Here is a 25,928-nt window from a genome sequence, read left to right on the forward strand (position 1 = left end):
AATGACTGAAACCAGCCCACTGAAGGAACAATGGGCTGTGAGGTCAGTTCCTTAATCATAATTATGCAAATTCTCATGACCATTGATCAACAACCACTGACTACTCACTGACTACTCATGGCCATTGATCAGTGGTCTTTGATCAGTGGGTTTTGGTCAGTGGTTGAGAATGCATCAAGACGTTTTCTAAAAGTCTTTTAGAAAGTCTTTTTTAATCAAAAAACTACCCTTTAAGCTTGGTAGTATAAAGTGTTGCACACTCATGTCAAAAAATTATGCATTCTCAAAGTGAAAAAGTAATGTTAATACAGTTTTAAATTAAAACAGAAAATTCGGGCAGAGTTTTATTTTTCACAGAAAATGTTAATGGAACAGTATATAATGAAGCGGATTTAGAACCATCTTAATCAAATATATTTCAGGAAGTATTTTCCAGGGCAACTGTGTGATTTCATTTTGATACTCTTTGTGATTCTTTGTGAAAAGGTTTTAAGAAATCCATGCTGTTATCTTATTACTGGTGTCTCTGTTTTAAGGTAAAGTAATCAAGTTAAAGAGCAAGCTATCAAATAGTTACTCTCTTTAGAGAAACTATAAGTTCAATGAACTTGTTTGAGATGAACTTCTAATCAGCTGCCAGAAACAGACAATCTCACTGAAGACTGGTGAATGGTATTCATTGGAGAGGAGTTTAACATCATTGCGTCTGATTGACTCAGCTCTCAACCACCATGGGTTAAGGGGGCTCCTGGGGTTAGCCTGACCAGACAGAACAAGAGGGGGCAAGAGAAAGAAAGAGACAGAAAGGCAGAAAAAAGAGAGAGGGCACTTCAGTAAATAGGCAGTCCACAGAGAGCTGTGCAGCAGCCTAATAGAGCCTCTCACGAACAGTCTGTCAGTCAGTCAGGTGAAGCAAGGTCTAACAGGGTCCTAATGAAGACAGCTTCACACCAAGTTGTCTTGAAACTCACAAGCTAAAGAGCAGACACACCTATTATCCATCTTCCATAGTGGGGAATATTGCCCACTCAAAGTCACTAACAAGAACAAAGTTGCACCGTACCACTGTACCGTACCACTGATGTCTGCCAGACAGATGCTGAAGATAATTACAGGTGTTGCTGAGTAATAAGCATACAGTGCCTATTAAGTATTGTCCCAGTCTCGTGCTATTCATTAGAACTCACAGAAAGTCTCTACACCAAATCAAAACTATATAAACTTACCAGTCACACAGACGCCTACCCCTAAACTAAGTGCAGAAATTGTTTTACTTCTTTGGATTCTTCGTAGGTTGGGTTTGTACTATATGGTTGGCTCCATCATGTTGTAAACATGTTGGATTAAAGAGACTTTTTTGCATTATGCACATTTTACCCTAGTATTATTAGCAACAGCTGCTGTGGCATTGTGTAACTGAGTCCTTCAATATGCATATACGGGTTGGGATACAAAGTTTCCACAAATTTATAAAATGTTTCCCAGTATTGTTTTTCTAGAAAACTTGAAAAGACCAAGAGGGAATTTGAAGGATAATGACAAAAAAAAAAAAAAACAATGAGGAAGATAATACACACTTATATTTGTTTTGTATTTGAGGACAATCAAATACTTTGTCCAACTACAATAAAATCTGTTTTACCATAGTTTACCTGGAAAAAATTAGAAGCACTTAGAGACAATTACAGTATTTGTCTCATCTAACGTGTAACACTGTCAAGGGCTCCTAAAGACAACACAAAAACCACCAACACTCTGTTTATAGTGTGAAGATAGAAAAACACAGGTCCTGCATTGGGTTCCCTTGATGCTCTCTGAGGCCATGCACACAGTAAAATTTGAAATGCTTTTTAGGTTGGTATAGGAACAGTAGATAAGCTGGACAGCCAATCATCACCCTACTATCCATCCCAGCCCAGTAGCATTGCCTCAGGACACAGCCTCTGGGTGGCCCCTAACCAGGCCTCGGCCTGCTGTCTCTATGGTAAGTGCTCCGTCACGAGGCTGCCAGGGGCTACAGCATATGCCATCAAACCCCTGGTGTATCCCCCATGGTAAACAGAGGCACTGCTAATGGAAGCATGATTCTCCTTATGTACTGCGCGCATATCTGTCTGTCTGTGCCTCAGACTGACCTTCAGCTGGCCCACTCCTACACTTCACCGGCAAATGGCTTTACGGCTCGATGACCCTGCACTGCCTGACTTGCCACATGTGGGAAATGGAAAAAAACTAAATTTAAAAAAAAAAAACAGAAAAAGAAAGTAAATGGGTAACAGTGAGAAAGTGAGAGAAAGAGCTCATCTCTCCTTGACCTCGGGGTTCAAAGATAGGCAACATCTGCCCTGCAACAATATAAGTTTGAACTGTTTACAGATATGCAATTAGTACATAAATGTACATATAGAATCACAAACAATGTCCAGTATCTGGTACTCCCTTAGCAGGCTAAAAGTATCTTTTACAGTCAAGTCATGATAAAACACAATATTATAACAATGGTATAATTTAAACTGGTAATACAGGGGCTGGAAAACTGCAGAAGATGCAGTAAAAAAACGCTATATTCCCTGTTGCTTTATTTTCAGTGTTGAACATATAAATGCAGTTCTTTACACATAATGATAGGTTTCTCAGCAATCCACCTATGTGTGAACAGTCTGGAAGGACTGTTAACTGGAAAGTGCTGCACTGAGGATCCTATGAGCCTTGGCAAACAAACCTTTATATCTATTTATGTGTGTTGATTGTGTTACGACTGCATGCCTACTGCCAGTCAAGTATGTCATTGCCCAAGCAGTAACTATGTAACCAACACAATCACAGAGTAAAATTGTTTTAATAGACACTCTATATTTCATTCCCTTACAATGGCTTGTGCCCCAGTGTGCGCCAGCCATTCTGCGGGTATTTAACATAATTATAGGGCTTTGTAGGTTTGTAGAGGGGTATTTGGGGGTAGATAAAGCCATCATTACTGTACACATACACTGTCGACACACAATCCCAGCTCTGGGTACAAAGCAATCGCTACAAGTGTATTATCTTTCCTGTACAAGTCTATAATTAGTTTTTCCCTCGTTACAAAGTGGGCATATGTTTCATGGAAGAATGAAAAGAAACAGATTACTTCAAACCTTAACCCTGTCCTATTTCTCTAAGATAGTTTTATAGCAGGCAAAGATAAGAGAAGAGCTACAGGGAGGAACTTTGTAATGTGTCTCAGTATCAGGGAGTATGTGGGGAGTTCAGAGGCAGAGTGGAATGAGGAGCCTGGGGCTTATGTCTTCAAATCACAGCTTTCCCAAGCACTGTCTCTGCTTTATAACTATGACGATGCCAGAAGGATGGGAATTAGTTTTGACAATGTACCGTTACAGATGCTCTTCCAATAAGTGTGTATGTGTGCTCTTTATACACATCCAATAATAATATCAATACAAATCTACAGTGTCTCCAGTGGCTTCTGTCCAATATGAAGCAATTAGTTTATAATACACTTCCTTCCTCCATATCTGTGTCGTATTTTAGAAGTGATGGGGTTTATGCTGGCATCCATAAAACATAAAGGGTCACATTAAACTGCAAGGGAGAGAGTAGATGAGACAGGACTAATTATCTTTATAGCCTGACAGCAATATTTTATTTAACTTCTGCTCTGCGACTTGTGGATGTGTTGGTCAGTGGACAGCAAGCATTAGGAGATTTCATTTTTGTGGCGCAACTAGGCAAGGTATTTGTGACAAAAGGTATTTCCCATCAACTGCTAAAATAACAACAATATAAAATTTTATTTTTTAATTTATTCATTCTATTATCATGGATGAAGCAAGAGCATACTACAAATTTAAGAAACAAATATTTTTATTTGTCCTATTTGCTCTTCTTTGTCGGCTCTATGTCTACTTCAGTTATATTAAGAAGAAATGGCAAAAGCCTGTGAGAAGAAGTCAGTTGAGAGAAGATGAGGCCATAAGAGAAAGAAGATTGAAGCAGAAAAAAAAAAACCTAAAAAATAAATTGAGTGAAAAAGCCAAGAACAGAGAAGAGGCCAAGAGAGTGGTGTCATGGGAGCTAAGAGAGGCTAGTGCCATGCTATTGAGCGCCTGAAAGAACACACTCTCTGATTTTTTCCTTTTCTGCTTTTTTCCCTTTCAAAGAGCACTTGAAAGCTCTTCTGTGGTATCGAGCAGGTGGGAGTCTATGCTGAGGCGGACTGGGGCAGAGAATGGGCTGGGCTGTGTAAAGCAGCTCCCTCTTACTCTAGCCAATGCACCGAAGTGAAGGACTCAGAGGTCCAAAGGCCCAGTGGCCCAGAGCTCCAGCCAAGCATCTCTGAGGAGCCTTCAGCCAGGCAGAGGAGGCCAGGCACCTATAATGAAAGCTAACCACAAAAGCTGCCTAAAAAGTATCCACACTAGGAGAAAGAAGAGCAATGTTGATACATATTTCAAAAGACAGTATCTTGACACTTAATAGTTTTTTTTTTTTTGGATTTTTTTTATAAAAAAAAAAAAAACCCAAAAAAACCCAGCAACTGCAGGAGGACATACAAAGAACCTGTTTCCGATTGCTATATTTGAATGGACTCTAATAATGTAATAACTAAACCTTTAAATAATGTCAAGCACCATTTAACTTTCACTAAAGACAAGAGTATATCTTATTTAATAAATATCAATATCAGTGTGTTTATCAGTGCCAGTGTGTTTATAATGTAATACTAATCAACACAATCTGTCATGCTATGGCTGGAAAACTGACTGATATATCAAATTGCGCTGCACACATTTCAATGGGAAAATGTGTATTCACTTGTCATTTGACTGACAATAGCCAGATAGTATTTTACAAAAATAAAAAAAAAATCAGTGGGCAAATGAAAACCTGTGCACCCAAACTTTAGTATGCTCATGACATGAATATGGACATCTCTTTTATCCTTTAAAAAGAAATAGTGATACATATATAGTCGTAGCCTCAGTCCAAATCTTAATTCATGCTCTGTTAATCATTTCCTTAATCACAGTCATTATTACACTTAGGTTCTCCTGTAGACCTGCATAACACAGCTTTTTTTTCCAAGCAGGTTACAGCTGAACGCAGTATTGATGCAATCCAGTTTTGTTTTTTTTTTTCACTTTAATATAATTGATCAAAACAGCAACCAGCCTTTGAACGCTTGGTCCACCGGGAGTAACTTCAAACAGTATCAATTATAAAAAAATCGGCTTGGAGGAGTGGAGTCAATTCCCTATCAATAAAGTATTCAACGGCAATCGCCAGGAGATTAGGGGAGAGATGAGCCAAGTGCAAACCCACAGGGCTGCCTAAATCTACTGCATAGTGAATGCTCCGGTAAACTAAGTAGCTTCAGATGATCAAACAGGCAGTATTCCAATCAAACACTGCATAGAGTTACAGTAGCAGATGCTGCTAATACAGTGTTAACCTTTGAAGAACTGCATTCAACTCGTGGCTGAAACATGTGAACTGACATCTGAGGTCTGGAACTATACAGTTACTGTACAAGTAGTTTTTAGCGGTCTGCAAGCTGTCTAAATAACATGAGAAATTAGCAAATTTAAATTTGATAAAACCACACATTAAAATATTTAAACTATTCCGGCAAAGTTAATGATTCCTAATAAAGGAGAGACAGTGTCACCTGCTGCCATTCTGTCAATTACAAAAATATATATATCAGGGTATTATTTTGTGCAGTTTTTAAAAGTCAAGGCCCTCTATCAGATCAAATGTTGATGAGACAGACAAAGCAAACACAAAAAATAAAATACCAGCTACAATTTTTATTCAGTGCGTCAGTCCTATTTTCAGCATTTATATGTTGCAATCTTTTCTAGATCCAGAAATACAAGTTTATCTCAATATGTTAATTCTCAACACTGATAACTTTTCTCTTCACAAACATCATTTCCATTCAGAGAAAATATGAAAAAGGGACATAATCTATTTATAAAAAAAAAAATGTTTGTGTCACTAACTGAGCTCCAATCGACTTTCTGACCCCTCATCTATTCACAATGTCCTTCTGTTTATTCAAAAAGTTTAATCGGCTAAACCAAAAGCTATGTTAAGTAAATAAAAAGTTATTTTTGTGGCCTAATCTACAGGTTACTTTAAAACAAAAGGGTAATGATCTTTAGCACAGACTTATCAAACACTTTTGCCTAGCAGTTACTGGATCTATAAGGTTGGCCTTGACATACATACAAATGTGCAAACAACGTAAAAAACTAAAATACAAGCATGCAGACATCCATTTACATGCACACGTATAATTATGCATTCATTCCTCCACGGTATCAGCGCTACAGTGTATAGATCTATTGACGGAGGCATGCCATATCAATGACACCTTCAATCTTTTCAGGCCCCTCTCCCTGAAAGCCTCTGTTGCGACACAATCATTACAAATTGATTGCAAAATAGCTAACAATCATGATTAAATCATTAAATTCTTGTCTACGCTTCAGAGAATGGGAAGAAAATTAACTTCCCACCAACCTCATTTTTTTTCTGAACACGAAATAATGATTTTCTGCCAGTCTAATTACAAAGCCAACATCTGATCAAGCCCGCATCCAGAGGGGATTATCACATGCACTAGTATTAGACCTCATTACCAGCCTGAGTGCAGAATTATTACATCTTGTAATTGGATGGTGAGATTTATATACAGATCAGGCCGGTTTCTGTAAGATTGTAATTACAGGCTTCGTTGGTTAGCTACTTATCACTCAGCAGTGGAGTGCAGGAAATCAGCACGTGGAAGAGCATTTCATTAACCCCTCACCCTGTTGGGGAGGGGGGGACCCTGTACCTTCCACGCCTGTTTTAGGAACAACAGCATCATTCACACACAAAATAATTTATCACCTCCTCTTTTGGGCCATACCTTAGTTTCATTAGACAATTAGAATAAACTATCCATTTTTATTGTTGACTGGGTCCTATTTTCTAATTACCCAAGATAAGCGTGTAGACTATGCCCTAAACAGAGGCTTCATAAAAAATCTTGCTGGCTGGGTAGGTGGCTGGGGTTAACAGGCTAAAGGCTCATTACACTGCAGTTATGGAGTAGTGTGTGTGTGTGCATATAAGATTTGATGTATCCATCCGGTTGGCCTCCCCCATGTATACTGCTAAGAGAAGCACACTATCTTCCCTTCTCTATGCTGACTTTAACTCATGTAAATTATTAAACACACTTTCTCCCAGTTTTTCTCAAGAAGGGCCTTAATTAATGGACCAGGATGCTTGTTAAACACCTTACTTTCCATGGCACAATTCTGCCAAGTGTGATTAGACAGGGCTAGCATGCTCCACTTCATCAGCAGACCAAAAAAGAAAAGAAAAGAAAGATGAAAAAAAAAAAAAAAGATAGAGGCCACCATCATCATTCCTCATCACAACTCAAGCATTGGCTGCTCTACATACAAAGAGGTCACTCACGAAAACGCAATGTAAATTTGCTCTGACAATGTCAAGCTCTGGCACCTTTTACACATTTTAATAAATTGAAAAACAGACTCGGGCAAATCTTGGGGTAAATGAAATGAAAAATGACAGAGGGAGGAAAAGAGAAATGTGTGTTGTAATGTGAAGCTGACGAAACACAACTCATTTGCTGTTTGCCATCTTGCAACTCAGCAAGAAATCCCTTGATCCACGTGTCATGGTGACACTGGCGGAAAGAAAAGAAAAGAAAGCATCAGCACCTCTTCACAGTTAACACCCATACAACTTACTTTCTCTCTACATATCACAGAGCCCTCCCCTGTAACAATCAATACAGGCCTATATTTTATGAGACAAGGAGTTAACTTGTTCAATTATGCCACAGACAGCTCTATTCTTTTGTAACAAGTAATCTGGGTAGTGAAATCAATACTGACAGGCTCACGGCACGCTAGCTAATTTCATATTACCTCCAGCCAATGGCAGAGCAGCTCATAATGGAGCTGTAGTTCCACTTCATTATAAGAAAGGAGGGGGGGATCAATACTAGCACAGACACACACATGCCTACGTTAACACGCACATACACACACACACAAGCAAAAGGTCTGATTTTCCACACAAAGACTAACACATATGGGTAATAGAAGGCAACTCTGCTACATCGAAGCCCCCAAGAGACTACACAAAGCTGTCTCATGCAGGACAGATGAGGCAGGTGTAGGATAGAGGTCCAGGGTTGTAACCCTCAAAAATAAATTACAGTTCCAATCCTAAACAAACATGAGCACACAATCTCAAGTACTCACAAACACAAATCTGGGTTTTGTTTTGTTTTTTTTAAGACAGACAATCAAAAGGAATCATCCTAGCTTTGAATCACTGATCTTCTACGAGGCACACATGCACAACTTCTTGGCACCAAGGTCAAAATCTGATTAAAAGGTTGTTTCTCAAAGAGAAAAGGTAAAAGAAAGGAGAAATAAAGCAAAAAAGTAAATGGAGAATAACCTTCAGATGGCTACTGAAGTCTTTGACCTTTTCAGCTAATTACAAATTAAAGCCAATATTCATTTACTACATATATATACAGATATATACACACACACACACACACACACAAGATGGTGTCAACTGTACAATCACTTGACTCATCCATCTCTTTCCAAGAAAAATAAGACAGTGTAGATTAAGATAAGCTTTTCGGAGAAAGAAGGGAGATGTAAAGCCTTTGACAATTACTAAGCACACATGGCACAGGGTGACAATTCTTCCTGGTAAACAAACTAAATACTCATTAGACTTAAGTCTGACATTCCCTTTTTCATAACTTCCTATTATACTATTTGGATTTATTGCACTCATTAATAATCTTTAACAGGTTATGCTACAAACACCATGACAGCAATATCGTTTAGCTTTAGTACAGGGCACATGCAGGAAGAACAGCTCTAGGAGTATGCATCTCAACTGTGTTATGCGAGAATCCAATTAAATGCATTTTAATCTAAATATCCCTGAATGTGCTTTATTGTTCTTCTTTAATCTCTTTGCCACTATTCCATATGGAGCACCGGTTATCAAATAGACAGGGTTTATGAGACGAGCAGAGTTGTGCAACACTGGGGCTCATCAGTCCTCACCCATTAACAGACTGGCAATGTCTCAGCAATAGGGGGCACAGGCCTGTCTTTTGGTGAGAATGCATTAAAGGCTGAGCTACTCACTGGAGATATCCAACATTTATTAACAATTAGGTGTACACAGCATTCATCACATGCTACAATGAGAGGGTGGTTATATAAAGTTTTAATATATGCCTCATTTTTAAGCTTCCATTATTAGGACAAGAGTAAATCTTCCAGTTGTTGTCATTTACTTTATCAGTAACTTGCACTGCTGCATAGTCGCCTCCTTCACAGAATTGCAATCATCTCTCACATATCCTTATCAGGGGCTATCCCAACTACCTTAGGTTTACAGGTAGGGTAGACCGTGCACATGCTGATCTGCCACAGGGCTATCAGGGTCGTCAGAGAGACAGACAACCATCTGCTCTCACAGTCACACCAATGGGCAATTAAGAATCACCAATTAACCTAACCTTACTAACTGCATGTCTTTGGACTGTGGGAGGAAGCCAGAGTACCGAGAGAGAACCTACGCAAACACGCGGAGAACAAGCAAACTCCAATTTAAATCCTAATTTCATTCCTTTTGTGTTAATTTTGTGCAAATTAAAACATGAACATAAACTGTATTCATTCATCTACAAGAGACATGTACAAAACAAAATAGGAACATTGGCTCCTGCAGGTGAGTTGGAGAATAGAATTTGTTAATTTATCACTTAAAGAGAATGGAAGGGAAGGAAAACAAGGTCTCTGACTTTACAGCTCTTAGCCTTGGTCTACATAGAAGTTGCCTTTCTGAATGGTACAGGTGAAAAGACAGATGTCACCCTTCAAATGAGGTTCATGGTTTTTTTTCTTTCCTTGCTAGAAATGCTAGAAAATCTTGTGACACAGTCACTAACTTGGCAACAATGAGGTGAACTGAAGCGTGACGCTCACTGCTGTGAGAGAAAGGGATGTCAGGCATATAAACTGTTATGAGCTAATATTTCCACATTTGGAACCAGAACATAAATGATACAGTAGCACATCCGACTCATTCAATTCATAAAAATGTAAAAAGTACAAAAAAAAATTGGGTGACGACCACAAAAAAATGAATGAAAATGATCAATGGTTGCAAGTTTTATTAAAATTTGATCAATAATGTAGGTGGAGAAAACCAAATAGGGCTGTTCGATATAACGATATACAGTGGGGCAAAAAAGTATTTAGTCAGCCACCGATTGTGCAAGTTCCCCCACTTAAAATGATGACAGAGGTCAGTAATTTGCACCAGAGGTACACTTCAACTGTGAGAGACAGAATGTGAAAAAAAAATCCATGAATTCACATGGTAGGATTTGTAAAGAATTTATTCGTAAATCAGGGTGGAAAATAAGTATTTGGTCAATAACAAAAATACAACTCAATACTTTGTAACATAACCTTTGTTGGCAATAACAGAGGTCAAACGTTTACTATAGGTCTTTACCAGGTTTGCACACACAGTAGCTGGTATTTTGGCCCATTCCTCCATGCAGATCTTCTCAAGAGCAGTGATGTTTTGGGGCTGTCGCCGAGCAACACGGACTTTCAACTCCCGCCACAGATTTTCTATGGGGTTGAGGTCTGGAGACTGGCTAGGCCACTCCAGGACTTTCAAATGCTTCTTACGGAGCCACTCCTTTGTTGCCCGGGCGGTGTGTTTTGGATCATTGTCATGTTGGAAGACCCAGCCTCGTTTCATCTTCAAAGTTCTCACTGATGGAAGGAGGTTTTGGCTCAAAATCTCACGATACTTGGCCCCATTCATTCTGTCCTTAACACGGATCAGTCGTCCTGTCCCCTTGGCAGAAAAACAGCCCCATAGCATGATGTTTCCACCCCCATGCTTCACAGTAGGTATGGTGTTCTTGGGATGCAACTCAGTATTCTTCTTCCTCCAAACACGACGAGTTGAGTTTATACCAAAAAGTTCTACTTTGGTTTCATCTGACCACATGACATTCTCCCAATCCTCTGCTGTATCATCCATGTGCTCTCTGGCAAACTTCAGACGGGCCTGGACATGCACTGGCTTCAGCAGCGGAACACGTCTGGCACTGCGGGATTTGATTCCCTGCCGTTGTAGTGTGTTACTGATGGTGACCTTTGTTACTTTGGTCCCAGCTCTCTGCAGGTCATTCACCAGGTCCCCCCGTGTGGTTCTGGGATCTTTGCTCACCGTTCTCATGATCATTTTGACCCCACGGGATGAGATCTTGCGTGGAGCCCCAGATCGAGGGAGATTATCAGTGGTCTTGTATGTCTTCCATTTTCTGATGATTGCTCCCACAGTTGATTTTTTCACACCAAGCTGCTTGCCTATTGTAGATTCACTCTTCCCAGTCTGGTGCAGGTCTACAATTCTTTTCCTGGTGTCCTTCGAAAGCTCTTTGGTCTTGGCCATGGCGGAGTTTGGAGTCTGACTGGTTGAGGCTGTGGACAGGTGTCTTTTATACAGATGATGAGGTCAAACAGGTGCCATTCATACAGGTAACGAGTGGGGGACAGAAAAGCTTCTTACAGAAGACGTTACAGGTCTGTGAGAGCCAGGGATTTTCCTTGTTTGAGGTGACCAAATACTTATTTTCCACCCTGATTTACGAATAAATTCTTTACAAATCCTACCATGTGAATTCATGGATTTTTTTTTCACATTCTGTCTCTCACAGTTGAAGTGTACCTCTGGTGCAAATTACTGACCTCTGTCATTATTTTAAGTGGGGGAACTTGCACAATCGGTGGCTGACTAAATACTTTTTTGCCCCACTGTATATCGGATGACGATATAAAAACGTCTATCGTTTCATTTTACGCTATCGTTTGTTTCCTGGTGTCGCAAAATAAACTGTTTACGGTAATATTTTTTCATCGTTTTGATGGTCACTGTAGTGGCTATATTAATTTCTTAAAGTTCTCTCTTTCTCTTATATTTTATATAACCACACTACAGACGGACAAGCGCCTGTTTTTATGCGTTGTGGTTAGCAACAACGATGGTAACACCATCGCGTTTCCGCCTTTTATGTTCCACATAAACCTTTCACAATAAAGCTCAAGATCCTGTTGAGACTTTTCAAAATAAACTGAATCACGTGAAAGAGCAGATTATTTATGGATGAGAAGTAAAAAAGAGCCGCCAGGTGCTAAAAAATAAACCTTAGACTCAAACGTTAGAACAGGCTTTTCCCCGCAGCACGCCGTGTAATAAATACTCACAAAGAAAACTGCGGCTGTTACAACTTATGTCTAAAAATGTATAGTTTCATGCATCTGTTAAAACACTCGACTCCAGCTACATGACGCGCAGCTGGAAACACTTCCCGCAAGTCGAGCTGCCTGAATTTACAGAAAATGTTACATTTTTGTGATTTATATCGTTATCGGGACGAAAGAATTCTTATATCGGGATATGAGATTTTGGTCATATCGCACAGCCCTAAAACCAAATACCTCATTCTATTTCATTAATGTCCAACACCAGTAAACCTTTGGGTCATAGATGCAGCCCCCTGCCACTAGCACTAAAAAAATGTAAAGGATGGACATTTAGTAACAGTGACATCACCTGTTTGCTTCAGAAGTCCTACTTGAAACTTCAACATGAGCATTTCATACTCGCCATCCTGCTTGCATAAAAATCAGATGTAAGGTGTGGCTCCGACTATGAAACTGCACTTGAGACTGATAAGTTGTTAGCTAATGAGCAGTTTGATACAACAGATCAATAAATCAATCAATAAATAAAATAAAAAAATGCTTTTCATTTCTAATTTCAGTTATAAAACAAAGTTCAAAGAATGGGAATGGGACCTATGGGAATTGTTGCCAACTGTTTTGTACATATTCCCAATATTCCCAAAATAATACCAATTTTTAATCACTGAGACCATCATTCCAATCAGGGGCAGAGACTGATGCAGTGATATAGACATTATCAAGCGCCACCTTCCAACCAGCGAAGCCTTCATGAACAGCAACAGCATCACTGCCAGCAACTGACCATGTCTCTCTGTTATCAACCTTTTGTCCACATTTTTTCTTGCACAAATGACCAGCTTCTCATTATATTCTGACAAAATGACACCAAGTCTAAAGAAATAAAGATTATTAAATGCATGCACTATCAATGTAGGTTACCGAATACCAAAGGAATAATTCTAAAATGACCTAAAATGTTTAAATCGCTTCACAGGATACAGACAATCCTCAGCTTACATGCACTACCAGTAAAATATGATGTAAACTAGTATCTTTAGAGACATCAAAAATAGAAAGGATCAAAGGATCAACAAGATGTGTGTGCAGGTGAAAGAGAATGAAAAGCTGAGACGGGCAGAGCTTGAGAAATTGGAGATTCCAACTCACTCTCGCCCATTTTCACCTCCCATTATCTGATTAGCCTCCCATTTCTTCCCCATCAGTGCAGTGACCTGGATTTCAGTAGGATAGTGATGGTCAGCCAGGGCGGGGTCTGGTGAGAGGGGGCAAACCATTTGGGGGTGGTGGAACCATAAATCAGCACCAGCGGGAGAGAAGAGTGAGGGGGATTTATATAGATGTTGTGCTTGGCCAGCCCACTTGTGGACACCGTGATGAATTCACAAGCACATTGCCAAGGCAAACTACTTCATTATACTATGGCCCAGTGGTCATTAATCTCCCTAGGAGGCCAGCATCCTGGGGGATCGCCAGACCAGAGAATTTATTCAGGCCTGGAGGTACCCATTTCATTAGCCATTCAATCTGTTCAACCACCAACCCCTCCCCTTCATTCCCGTATCTGTCTCTACTTTCCATCACTGTAGTTAATAATATTTAAGTGGTTGTTCTTACAGAGTGTTATCTTTATTATTATGAAAAATGCTCATTTTACCAACATTTACCAAAATTCTCACTGTATTAGCAGCTTTCAATTGTCTGGAGGGGGTTGGGGGGGTCAATAAGCATGGGCATCGGTTAATTGTATGGCATGTTTATCACTGTACAAAACTGTGTTTCTTCCATTTGTTCTGTGATTACTGCAGCGAGCAAAGGAAAAAAAGGAAAAAGTTGCATTTCTGTTGCTGCTGTTACACCAGTGCTGCAAATAGAGGTGTAAACCCTCCAGTAAATGTCACGATTAGGTACGGCAGGATGGAAACAGAGAATAGATTCCCAGAGGTAAACTCTCAACTGCTTACTTCAGTCCTGTAACCTAATGGTGTCATTACTGGAGGGCAAGTGCTACTGGCCCAACATGCATGGAGGGCCACCATGCAATGATTACTTATTTATGTTGGGACTCCTTATTCCACAAATACATAGAGAAAACAAATATGATGTCCCCTCTGTCAATTACAGTGATCACGCATATGTGCCTGGATGAAGACACACAGCACACATGCTTAAAGATCAATCGGAGCTCACTGTGACATAGCAAATATTGGAAGATACTGATATTTATCTTCTGAGGAGACTTTTCTAAAGAATGAAAATCAGTTGTAAAGCCTAAATGTGTAACTGCCAACTGGTTACAGTCTATCAAATTATTATTATTATTATTGTTATTATTTATGTTTGATAGACATATACAGTCTCAGGAAACCTACACTGTTCATAGATCACAGGAAATTCCTCCCATGTTGCGAGTTCTGTAATATCACCATGTCAGCCCTGAACACTCCTATGATCTGACCTTGCGTCTGAAATGGAAGGAAGTCTTCATTTTCCATCTCCCGATGTTTCTATGTTTCTCTCTCCCTGAAGGGTTTAACCATATATATGTGGAATAATTTCATCAACCATGCTACGTCCCGACGGACCCTTTCCACTTTAAACACTTAACGGGCTAAATAAATAATGATGGCTTACACACTGTGTGTGTGTGTTAACGTTAACGGCACCAGCCACTAGCCCCGGGTCCCACAGCAGCAGGAGTCCTTAAAGCGAATAATTTGCTTCCGTTCAGGCCGCCACACTGTAGCCATTCGCCAAGCAGATTATGGGCCTTTAAGTAGCAGCCAGGCCTGAAATGTGACTCTAGGGCCCACAAGCTGTCAGAGAGGAGGCAAGACTCCTTGGAGAGAAACTGTAGGATAGGGACAGAGAGCGATGGAGACTGACAGTTAGGGGAAAAGATAAATCTATAAATATGAATGCAAGAGAAAGACTGAAGGGGAGTTGATGTGGTGTGAAATAAAACAAAAGAGCAATCTCATTATCTAGTGTGTTTGATGAAGCAGGTACAGAAGGGTAAGAAAAAATAATCAATACTGGTTACTCACAAAGCTAATAATTTGGATAACAGATTTAATGGAAGCAAGACATCTGTGTTTCAACACTGGGTTAAGCAGTAATGCATTAAACTGTTCAAAATAATAAAAGGCTGAATCTGCTGATAATGAAGCAAAAATAGCCTCAATGTCACTTGTGAAGTGACAGTGATTGTTTCAAACACATGTTTTATCTCATACTTTTTTTTGGCAACTCTGATCAGAATCTGCTGTGGAGGAATGACAGAGAATGAGGTTTTGATAACCTAGATTAAAAGTTAACAGTTTTTGAATTTGACCAAACTACAGTCAGCATCTGTTTCCAGCACAATGGTCCATGGATCTCCTTCCTCATTCCGTTCGTTATGTGGCAATGATAACATACAGACTGTTACGAACTTAAAGTTTAGACAATGTATCTCTATACACACACTTGAGACAAAGTGTGTACTGATTACCACCGAATATTTGTGACAATAAATTTTAAGTATGTCACTGGAAAGATTTGGTATACATAGGTAGTATCAATAAGAAATGGGTGCCTGAAAGTCCAAATTAAGAATTGCCCATCACCTGACATCAAAAATGTCACACATTCTCCAAACATCTCCATAATTTCAAAATATTTTTTAAAGAAACCCTATAGAAAGAAAACATAATTTTGCAGAACCAGTCTATTAAGACAGCAGTTTCTATCCTGCTAAGGCGAGGGGCTTACAGTTACAATAACCCAATTAAGATATCAGATTTTAATTCAAACCGTTCAAAAAATCAATTGAATCTTTCCGTAAACCTTTTCCTCTGGTTTTCTTTGTAATCTCAGCACGTTTTGATTTAACCGCACATTTCACTCCAAACTCCGAGCTCCAGTAAAACCCTGGAGAAAGCTAGACACCATCAGTTGATCTATCGTGCCATCTCCACGCTGAGGAGAGGACTGAAACATCAAATCCACCACCCTCGAAATGACATCTGAACATCAATACATGGTCCCCGCCCCTCCGATGTGACAGTAAAAGCCGTATTGATTTCCGCCCGGATTAAGGATTCTTCTGGGAGCAATTTAAACATACAAGCTGAAGTCTCTGGGCCAGTGGTGAGTGATGTCTTTCACCATGTATAATCAAATTGAAGGCCTGCATTTTGGAGGAGTGGTTGTCCAGATCAGTAAAATTTAAAGAGATGTAATAAGATATCTAAACCAAAAAGAGAACCGATAAGAGTGGATAAATAGATTACGAAGACTAAAAACAAACAAAGCAAACTCCAGTGGCTCCCTTTTCTCCCTGTTCAGTATCTACAGTTTGCTGAGGTCTACCTAATGCTAAAGCTAGCAAGCTTGGTTCAAACACCTGACACTGTAGCCAGCAATTAGCTGAGTTTTATTGGTGAGGCACCATTGTAAATAGCTCCATTAATAGCAGTGGATGTAAATTTTAAAACAGGGGGATGTTTTATGACGAATAAATTTGCGACCTACTGTTGCTGTCACCGCCACTTTTCACTCCTCCCACGCAAATGGCAAATGTCGCACATGCGCTGAAGTGTTACCCCAACAGGAACCTTTGACTGCAGGGCCTAAACTCAGTGGAAGAAAGCATTAGTCCTCGGCGTAATTTTTCACATAATTTCAGTAACAACAACAACAACATAAACAACAAAAGATAGAAAAACTCAGGTTACATAATTGCCCCATTGGTGAATAACTATAGTGAATAAAGTTCAGCATTTTTATGGTATGCTAGGATTACCTATCATTGAAGCTGAATTTCTGCTGTAAAATAGCGAACAAACGTTTGGTTTTAGTCCTGCAGGCATCTACAAATGAAGGGATTTCACTGGGAAACATAATATTTAAAGATATGTGTTTTTATATTCATATCCATATGTCTTTTATGTTTTAAGAAGATTTGAAGCAATTCCAAAAGGTTATAAATCACATAGTGGCAGCTCATATCAGTAAAAAGTTTTTTTTTTACATACTCATACATTATACTCCAATCAGCATGTCTCTTTCTGCCTTTGAGGTTATTACGAGCAACTTTATCATCATTCATGACCCTGTTATTTACACAAGCAAGACAGATGCACAGAGGCACCTACAGATGTGAAGCAAATACTTGCGCACGTACACATCCATTCACTTCATCCAGATTTTCCTTCCCCCAGCTGCGCAGCAGTGCTGAGGCCATGTATCCTGATGGCACTGATGGTGCTTCATGCTGCCCTCAGGTCTCTGAAGGTTAATTCCCTGACCTCTGCGGTCTCCTGGTTGAGGGTTGCTGTGATAGATAGGCTTGCTCATAGATAGAAATAATGTCCTATGTAGCGCAACAACAAAAAACTATATTTTAACCAGTGTTTTATAGCTAGTAATAGATAGAAGTCAGTATATTTTAACAAAGCCGTTTAAGGCATCATCCTGCGAGGGGAGGTTTGTATGCTTGGCCTCCAGTGAACTCTATTTAATTCTTTACGGCCTGTATTGTCATACCTTGTGCCTTCTAGACAATTTTAAACAATACCCCACCAGGTGAAACTACCTGGTTGGGGAGAAGAAAAGCTGAGCAAACTGTTGTTTTCCTCTGCAGTAAGAGTCACAAAGCAAAGAAAGGGGAAACATAGAATTTAAAAAAGGAGGAAAAAAAACAGGTGAAACAGTGCAAGGAAGTCAATGAATAACAATGTTTGGGGCCAAAAATAAATTACATGACGCTCAGTGTTGCAGAACAATCAAAGCTTAGGCGAGTTCTGAACATGCATGCACTTGAACTTGGCTAAATGTTGCTCTTGAACTACTGATAGGCACTGGGAAAAACAAGCCATTAAAGCCAGTTCAGGTAAACAAAATAGGACTCCATCGGGAACAAGCAACATTGAAAGAGCTGGGGGGTGGGGGAGAGTCTTTGAAGTGGCTCAGAGTATTCCCCTGACACTTCTGAGATATTTATTTGAATAATGTGCAGATTCACACCCGAATGAGCAGAGATCTGTACAGTGGGTGGGAAGATGACAAGGTTTAATTTTCAACTCTACTGAGGAGTAGTGAGAGCGAAGTAGGAAGAGAGAGGAAAGAGCAGCAGGGGAATTAAAAAGAGAGACGGAGGGGGAGCGAAATACAGAGCTAGATATGAGATGAGGAAGGTTGATGGAGGTATATCAGATTCCCTAAAAACATTTTGACATTTTAAACCTAAGGCAGTTTGCAGGCAGTAAATAAAGGGAAGGGAATCAATAGCAGTCAGTGATAAGGGGATAAAGCAGCTAAATATGAAATACTGCCTAACAAAATGGTATGGATTTCCAATGGGGCCATGTGACACAAGCTGCTTTGAAATGCAAATAGTAACTTATGCACATTGTCCTTCTCAGGCCTTGCAACCTATTGATCGGCTAAAACAAATTCTATTGATCATTGAATATTTAATGGCGATAATTAAATCTCTCATGGTGGTACTTACACCCCATTTCCAGTTTTCATCTTCTTACTCAGGAGACCTGCCTTTGACTCACTAACGCTTTCAGGCTCTGTAAAGAACCACATGCAGCTAATTGCAATAAAACTGGGTATTGAGTTCATGTTGAGAATATTGTGTAGGTTGTTTCCTGTCAATCTGCATGTCCCAACTGGAGGAGAGCATGTCTCCTAAAAGTTTAAGGTGAAAATCACCTTGTAAAATTCTAAAGGATCTGGATAAGCAAATGTAGAACAATGTTTTTCTTGGTTGCAACATTTCAGTCAGTTAATGTACTAAGAATTATACACAATATGTAGTAAATTTAGGCAACAAAAGATAGAAAAACATATGCCTCCACAAAGATACAGAATAAAGGGTTTAGAAAGTGTTTGCCGAATGGAGTGCTTCGACTTTTTGGGGCAGGTGGAGTAGATTTGGTGTCATTCTAGTTTCACTGAGTTTGATACACTGTGGTGTCCTTCGCTGCCTTTATGAATCTTTTTATATAGAGATTTTTTTTTCATGCCACTATGATGTGAATAACTAGAGTTTATACCGTAGTTAGACAAATCTGTGTCTGTTCTGAATTTGAATTTTGATGTATATTGTTATGGTGTGGTGTTTCTTTCTTTTCAATTACTTGAGTCAGCGTTTGTTTAGTAGATAAAAATGCCATCTGAATGCTGCTTCAGAGTATTCAACTACTCTTTTGGAGAAAAAAGTTTACATAATGTCACAGCTTTTTTTAATTTGCCTGCATGGCTATAAAGTATCGTCCGAAATTTATCAGAAATATTTCTTCTTAATCTTTCGTGTTGTAAGTTTTATTGATCTTTGTCCAAATATTTCCAAAAATAGGACAGATTTTAAATGTGGCCTCAAACTTTAGACACCTCTGCATTTTTGTATGTTACTATTTCTTACAGTTCTGTTTTATCTTGTTTATTTAACTCCTTCAGTAAATACTAGTTCTACTGTAGAAAAAGAGCTTATATGTAATTTGGCCAAAGTCCTGCTCGGATTTTCTTGCGGTATACCTAACTTCCACTATTTATTCAGTGCAAGTATGCCTTCTGTACGTCTGAAAACAGACGTTCTTCTGGTATGCATTGTGTTTTTCCAATAATAACAGAAAATGATACAAAACTATCTCTAAAACCACAATACATAATTTTGTTTTAATGTCTCTCGGCTGTTGAATAAACAAAGCGCAATGTAAAAAAATCCTGCTTTATAAAAATTCACTCTATTATGTACTTGTTATACAAGAATGAAATTCAGGTATCAGTGGTAAAGGAGTATGTTAACCATCTGTGGCTTTTATATTACAAAGCACAAAGTTTAAAACCCATGATGGCAAGTTGTTGCTCAAGCTCTCAGGCGCGTTGTCTCTCTGCTTTTCAGGAGCCACAAACTGTCCTCATACTGTTAGGGCACAAAGAAAATGTGAGAGAAAAAAAGTCTCCTTAATTGAGTGACATAATTTATTACATTAAAAGACTGGCAAACAGGAAAAGGTTGCTGTCAGGATAACATTAGAGGGCAGCTCTCATTGCATGGGCCAGTGTTAAACAAAGTGCCAATCAATAGCCCTTTTATTAGTGACCACAATCAATGTACCACTGACTCGGTGAGCCAATTAACGTTATCGATCACAGACGAAAGAGAAGAAGTGAAGGGGACGAGGGCAAAGTATTGAGATAGCAAAGAAAATACAGGGGACGATAGGAGAGGACGAGCTGCAGTGCTTTCCTCAGGTCTTGTTTTCCTTCTCATCTGTAGGGGGGAGGAGGGGGAGGTTGGCTGTGGAGTGAGAAGACCAGATTCCCACCAAGTGAGAGGCCCCGGGGATCTGCAGCTGAAGACACCCTGACAGAAAGCAGAGGCCCACATATCTCCCAGGAGGAAGTGAGTATGTGTGTGTGTCTGTGTAGTAGTGGCAAGGAGTGGAGTTCAGGGGAAGCTGCTGCCCACCCTATACACCCACACTCTCGTGCACATCATTTAATAGCACGGGGGGGTGAGCTGTACTGGGAAAGCAGCACTACTTGTCTTCTCACCGTTGGTTCTGAATAGTAATGAGGTCACAGCACTCTAAGGTCTCTGTGCATGCTCAGCTCCAACTTTCACTCCAAGTGGGTGACCAGTGTGCATGTGTGGGCCTGTATGTGTGTGACCGGCTTGGGGATGTACATTACATAATTTCCTAAGGTCTCCGTATGACACAAAAACTGCATGCGACATTAACAGTCAGGGATGCTGAATTTGTCTAAACAGCCCACTCTTTACGGGGAACACTTTGGAACACGTTTACTCATGTAACAATATTTTTTTGTTTTTCTGATTACTTATGGATTCAGTCATCTTTACTCTATGTTATTCTCATAATTTGTGCAACAATAAGTTCACACCCTCACAATAGCGCTGCTGATATTCAAGTACCCCCTGTATTTTCATTTGGTGTCCTGTTCCCAAAGAGAAAGGGGTCAGGAGGACATCTGCTTCATGTCAGCTGGCAGTATAGTACTTGTCTCAGGGGTTATCGGGCTCCCTCTATCAGGCTGTGGTTGGAACACGGACCTCTCCTTCCTGAAGGAAACCCTCCGAACCAGCGTGTCGACAGCTTGAGAAGGTGCGACGGAGAAAGAAAAGAGGAAAGGCTGGATGGGGCTGGAAGGAAGACGACAGAGGCAAGGATGGGTAGGAGAGAAATACAGCAAATTACTGTGTTTTTTTTAGATACGGTAGGACCAACACCCTGTATTGTAGTTTACCCTACTAAATTTTTCCATGTTACTTTGCTGATATTATTAAAAGGAAAGCCCAACAGAATATTTAAAATTATATTTTAGATGCTGAAGAAAACTCTCCATTTTAATTGTTGGTTTCAATGTATAAATAGAAAATGTGCACAATTAGTGATATTATTTATCACCATATCTATTTATTTTTATATAATTATCTGATGAGCATTTGTGGAAGTCCCTCCATAATGATAAAAGTTCCATGTGTTGTCTATTTATCTGTAAGTCTGATCTAGTCAACTCACAGGACAAAATCCACGAAAGTTTAATATCAAGCTTCCAACAATACTGGAAAATAATAAGATGAAAAATACACATAAATATATACACATATATCTTACAACATAAGCAGACATTACTCTTGCATTCACAAATGGTGAGTTAAGGAGCTGTTAATAATTAAATGGCATATTATTTATTGTCCTTGCCATTATGCTTTAAAGACCCATTAAACTTCAAAACTACTTCAGAATGAACATAACAAACTTAATATTGTTCTCACTGATGCTGTTCTGTCTTCTTTGTATTACTCTTTGTATTTGTCTAGTGATGAGTACAATAACTGAAAGGCAGTACTTTAGCCTTTTGAGGATTCAGTGATAGTCTATATGTCTACCATCAACTGGATTACATTAGTGCTGACAAAGATGGGGATAAAGGTAAGCAGAGAGAGAGACCAAGTATACTGTACTCCGTATATCCCCTCTTTGTGAGTCAAGGTTTGCACTTCATCTGGACTGCTGTAGTGCCCCTGTGTGTATGCTACTTTCAAACTGAGTACAGAGACACGATAGTGGAAGAGAGAATGAGAATGTTATATACAGTATAACAGTGGTTGCCACACCGCCTACCAAGATTGCACTTAGACAAGATAGTTGAAGTAAAGTCAAGGAGTTAAAGATCCGATAAGAAAAAAGAAGACAAAAGTAAGAGTGATTGAGAGAAAGAAGGAGAATGGGGAAAAAAAGGCAACGCAGACAAGCTGCAGTATGTGAAAATACCGTTAGTGATGTGAAAGCTTCAGATGAAGTGGAGCGAAGTGAGCCCCAAAGCCAGGGCTAAGTGAGCAGATTAGAGAGACCGCACAGTGGTATCACTCTTCCACTGCATTTTCTGTCCTACTGGCAAAGGTCAAGCACGTACTACAGCCACACAGTGTACACAGTGCAGGTATGTACACACAGTCACTACAGACAAAAAAGTGTTAATGAAAATAACATCACCAATTTGAGCCAATAAAAAAGCTCATGCTTGACACACAAATGGCAATGTGTCATATTGTAAAGTGGGTAGTTTCATGCTGCAATATGACAATGACCCCTTTAACATTCTCAGCTCACATAGCTGCTTCTGCAAAACCAGGTATAAAATCTGTGCTGTTATCAGCCCCAGTGTGTTTGCATTTTACAAACCAGAGTAAAGGTATAGTTATAATGCCATTCTTATTATCTCATTATGAGGAAACAGATTATTATGAAAAACCAATTAAAATAGCATAAGAATTTAAAGGTTTCAATGCAAAATGTGTGTTGGCCGGTTTCTGACAAAATACTTGTAACTTGCCCAAGTTAAGCCCTGATGATAGACATGTGTTTCAACCAAAGGATTTAATCATTTACTTAAAATGTGTATAATACTGTGTAGTTGAAAATTATTTTTGCTACATAACACAATGTTAGATATTATTTTCTTCATTCAGTACATCCACGTGTTAACAGAACAATTTTTGTTTCACCACCACATGATTGAAAAGTGCTAAAGAACCCAGCTGACCCCCAGCTTGACAACCCTTGCTCAAGTTCCTTTTTCTTCAGTTTTATAGCTTCTATGCCTTGTTCTGGTGACAGTATGATCAAGTGCAAGAGGTTCCGTTACTTTTGTAATGTGTGAACTTTATAATAAAAAGCATAATGACAAAATAATATTGCAAATTATTTATTCTCACTTTTGCTGCTGCTAGGTAAAGCTGTTGCTCTACTTTGTCACTGATGTACACTTCAATCTCTCTGTGTTCTTTCCCCTATTTAGCCTAGAGGTAGCACTGTATGTTTACTCTCAACACCTTGGGGTGACATTACTGTGCTTGCTGCTGCTGCTGCTGCTTGGAATTTAAGCTGCGCTCCCTACCAAAGAGCTGTGTTACAGCCCCCTTAGACACAGCCGGAGCCGATTTGTTTTCCCACAAGCAATGTAAACACAACACTTGTTGAAGGACCCTCATTCACCATATATTTAAAAGGAATACCTTGTCGCCCCACCTTTGCCTCCTGCACCACTTTCTTTTCCATATTTTACTCCTTATCGTCCTCAGAATAAATAGCCTTGAAATAAGTAGAAGGCATGTCTACAATGTGGACATCCCAACTTCAAAATGTAAAACATCTTGAACTGAGCAGGGTAAGAGGATATAAAAAGGAGTATAAAAAGGAGCCAAGTTATATTTCAAGAATACTGGCTCCTGCTAAGACATGTTCAAGTTCATCCAGGAAATGGGGGTCTGTGGAGATCAGATCCAATCTTCTTGCTTTCTCCAAAGTAAGCTTGACAATCAGCAAATCAGAAATTAGCCTTAACATCTTAAAATAGAAACATGAGTGGCTGTTTTTCCCCCTTGTTTGCTGTAATCTGATGACGCATTTGCAATGAGGCCAAGGTCAGGGTGGTTTCAGCAACCATGTACAAACTATTTTACTTGACCAAGCAAAAAGGCTAATCAAAGGTATATGATTTCATCTTCTCCACAGTTAAAAGACTCGTTTGATGTTGGCAAGCATGTGACATCTGCTTTAAGTTGAATGGAGTCAAGCTGGGGGTGCCCCATTCTGTTTCCTTTCTTCTGCTCACAGAGCTTAAATTGGGACAGAAAACAAATCGGAATAACCACACGAGAATGCAAATCCAACTGATGAGGCTGCAACTGTAGGAAGCAAAACGCATAACATCATACTGGATGATACTGGATTTTGGTTGTGTGAACTTGTGTTTTCCACTAAATATAAACAGGATTTAATTTTCTCTGCTTTCTTATAACCTTAAGATTGAAACATGGAATATTTTGTGTAACTTTCAGATGCAATAAATTCACCAAGGGAAAAAAAAACATACTCAGTTATGGGTAGAACTTCTTATATTGTTCTTGTAGAAGTTTTTGTATTTATACTGCATCACACTGGGAGTTTCTGAAACACTGTTTGTCAAAACCACATTCAAAAGATTTCAGATTTCCGTCCACAAATGCAATAATACACATAATTAGCTCTGCGGCCTGACACACTGTGGCTGAAGACAAAGACAAATGCTACAGGAAAAAAAAAAAAAAATTTAGCTGCATCTGGATTTAGTTGGGAGTCAACCACTGACTAAGCAGCGATTTAAGAAGAGAGGGTTCAAACAACTGAACTTTCATTGGTAAAACTGTGATTTCCACCTTAGCTCTTGTTGTGACTTGGGCATCCGTGCAACCCACACAAAAATCAATCTGGTACCAGTTAGTGCTGACTTGGCACACTTACCTGGGCATGAAATCAATCAGGCAGATTTTCATATACCTCTAGCAAAAGCAAAGGCTACTTGATTATGGTAACCAGCTGATTACTATGTGTCTTTGGCAAGCGGGGCAATCAAAACAAACACACACACACGCGCACACACACACATATATCAGTCAGTGTTTATCTGTACACTGTAATACAAGACTAATTCACCTCACTACACAGCTTTGCTCTTTGGCTTTAACCCTTCTATTGGTGTTTCATTGACCTATGGGAGTAAAATCAAAGAGGATATGTAAGGTTTATAGGAAGAGAGACATTTCCCTGCATTCCACTGGGCTTCTGAACTTCCAGCTGAACTACGAGCATGTGTTAAATGCAACGCTGATGTTATCAAAATTGACACTGCTATGTTACGAGAGAAAAGAGAGCAGCTCAGCATTCTCCATCACCATACACCCACGTTTTATGCACGCACAGCCACTGAAAAGTTCACAGCCCTAACTCACTGCCAGGAACAGAAAAGAAAAATCCAAAACAATCTTTATTTATTTTTTTTATTCTTAAAGAGGAGCAAATCTAACTGTCAGCTCAGTGAGGATTATTTCACCATGGCTGGCTCCCCAACTTCCCCTCCCGTAATCCACCCAAAAAACTCTTGGTGAAGCCTTTCAAAACAATTTATGCAAACAAACATCAAGCTCAGCTATTTGTATTGGCACCATTTTGCAGTAAACCAGACTGAACCAGGACCAGATGGGGCTGGGCCTTTTTAGTCTCC

At 39.4% G+C, this 25,928-nt stretch overlaps 1 long non-coding RNA gene across 1 annotated transcript in view; it reads right to left on the reverse strand.

The window, feature by feature from the left end:
• The window catches only part of LOC102783536 (uncharacterized), a 163,254-nt gene extending 146,349 nt beyond the window's left edge, over nt 1-16,905 (reverse strand). The window contains exon 1 of the long non-coding RNA XR_436523.2: nt 16,875-16,905. This is a non-coding gene — a long non-coding RNA (uncharacterized LOC102783536). The remainder of the gene's footprint in view (nt 1-16,874) is intronic.
• Between the last annotated feature and the right edge of the window lie 9,023 nt (nt 16,906-25,928).

Source organism: Neolamprologus brichardi, chromosome 1 (assembly GCF_056152115.1).
Source record: "Neolamprologus brichardi isolate AB-2024 chromosome 1, ASM5615211v1, whole genome shotgun sequence".
Classification (NCBI taxonomy): Eukaryota; Metazoa; Chordata; class Actinopteri; order Cichliformes; family Cichlidae; genus Neolamprologus; species Neolamprologus brichardi.